The sequence below is a fragment of the Hydra vulgaris genome, chromosome 04, assembly GCF_038396675.1.
Source record: "Hydra vulgaris chromosome 04, alternate assembly HydraT2T_AEP".
NCBI lineage: Eukaryota > Metazoa > Cnidaria > Hydrozoa > Anthoathecata > Hydridae > Hydra > Hydra vulgaris.
Window position 1 is genome coordinate 44,590,001 of NC_088923.1, and position 2,500 is coordinate 44,592,500.

The 2,500-nt window shown below is 29.8% G+C and overlaps 1 protein-coding gene across 1 annotated transcript in view; it reads left to right on the forward strand.

The window, feature by feature from the left end:
* The window catches only part of LOC100210827 (uncharacterized), a 53,343-nt gene that overhangs the window by 1,717 nt on the left and 49,126 nt on the right, over positions 1–2,500 (forward strand). The gene's annotated exons all lie outside the window — the stretch shown is intronic.

Below are 2,500 nucleotides of genomic sequence, written 5' to 3' on the forward strand. Positions count from 1 at the left end.
TAAGTTTATAGATCTTTTTTCAAATTCAATAGTCTAAAAATTTAGAATTTACAGAATTTTTACATGCATACATACTTACATATATACAGTAGTGGCCAAAAAATTAAGGCACATCATAAAAAATAACTCAAAATTTGCAGTGTAAATTTTTATTGAATAAACACAATAGAAAATGTAAAACAAATGAAAAAAAATAGATAAAAATTATCAAATATTGTTAATATTCAATAGAATAATAGTTATAGCATCAAATTATAGCAATAGTACAGTTTAAATGACTTGAATGTTATAATTCAATACTTTGTCGGATGTCCCTTATTAACAAGCACAGCTTGTATACTTCTTGGGATTCCATGTACTAATGTTTTACAAAATTCTCGAGTGATTTCATTAGTCCACACTTCTTTAACTTTTTGAAGATGTCCTTCAGATTTTGGCTGATGTGCTGCAACTTTCTGCTTTATTATATTCCAGCAGTTCTCGATAACATTAAGATCGGGTGAACTTAATTCAATTTTATCATCAGTAAACCACTTCTTAACTGTTTTAGCTGTATGACAAGGTGCTGAATCTTGCTGGAAAATGCTGGTTTTAGTAATTTCCATGTGCAGTTTCACTTTATCTTTCAATACACTTAGATACTTTTGTGCATTGACTTTTTTACCTTTTTTAAAGATGTGCGACCCGCATCGGTTTTGCGCTGTGATTGCTCCCCATACCATGACTAAAGGAGGATGTTTTACTGTTTTTATGGTATACTTTGGATTCAGGCATTCTCCCACAGGTCTTCTAACATAATTATAGCCCGTGCTTCTAATCTGTTGAAACGTACTTTCGTCTGTAAACATTACGCGTTCCCACCATTCCAGTGTCTTGTCTTTTAAACTCTTACAAAATTTAATCCTAGCTTGAAATTGAGATGGAGTTAATAAAGGTTTTTTAGCTGGTCTTCTTGCAACTAGACCAAAGTCATAGCACAACCTTCTTCTAATTGTTCTCGAACTAATAGTAAGTCCTCTTTCCATAGCAAGTTGTGATAACCTTGCAGATGTTGTGTGGGGCTCACTATTAACAACATTCTTTAAAAAATGGTCTTCTCGTGATGTACTCACACATTTTCTACCATAATTTTTGCGATTTGAATAGTCTTGAACACATGTAAAGCATTTTGCACGGCATATCTTGATATTTTTAATTGTTTTGCTATACTACTTTGAGAATAGCCCTCCGAAAATAGTGCATTTATTTTACCTTTAACAAAGTTATTAATATCACGCTTTTTACCCATAATATCACAACTATGGCAACCTGACGGTGTAAAATAAATCAAAATTTCTTCAAAAATCAAAATATAATAAAAAAATTATTTGTATCCAAGTTAATAATGCCATAAATAAACAATAAGTTAAAAAAGTTTAAAAAACGTAACCTGCCTTAATTTTTTGGTCACTACTGTATATACACACATATTTACATTGATTAACTAGTGTACAAGTTATGCTTCCATCTCTCATTAGACGCAATGTTTGTTGGGTAAAACTATTTTTGTAACTTGTATTTGCAGTGGCTATCTTGAACCCAAAATTGATATTGTCTTGTTGTTATTTTAGGTTTATTTTTTGTCTTTATGTTTAGCGGATGATTTGGGTATCTTAGAATTCATTTTAGAATTTTTATACAAATATTGTTGATTCTAGTGATTTCTGAACTAATACCTATAGATTTTAACATTTTTAGATGTATTCACTGTATTTTGTGCTTTATTTTGATACTGCTTGCACACAGTAACGGTATGCTATTTTGAAACTGCTTGTAATGGTGCACTATGGATCAATTGACTGATTCCAATGTTTCAGTATATTGTTACTAGTATTTTGCTATGAAAGCTTAGTTTTTTTAGATTTCTCATTAGTTTCTGAGCTGAGGAGAATTTTGTTGGTCAATGCTTTAGTTCTAATTTTCAGTATTGTTGGTTTGGATTTTTTGGCATTGTTGGTTTGGTATTTTAGTTCTAATTTTTGGCTTAAATTCAGATTTTTCAATACTTAAAATAAAAGATTGCTAAATTAATTATGATTAAATATTGTAAAATGCCATAAAATTTGTTTTTGAAATATTTGCTTTGTATCCAGTAATTACAAACACTGATTTCAAATACTTTTAAAAAATAAAGTTAGACAACAATTTATTCAAGTAAGGCAGACACTTGGTTCATAATTGACAGATTTGAAGTATAAATCTGCCCTATTCCTTTGGAAGTACTGTGCTCAATCTGTTCCCTTGTGCAGCAGCCTTGTTTAATATAGTTCACGTTATAAAGTTTAGGTTATGAGTTGCACACACACACTAACACACGCATATATATCATAAATATATATATATCATAAATATATATATATATATATATTTATATATAGATCTATAGTTTGTTGTCTTTGGGAAGAGCAGAAGGAAAAAAGTGATTCTTACGCCAACACATACGTCACTTTTAATTACTTTT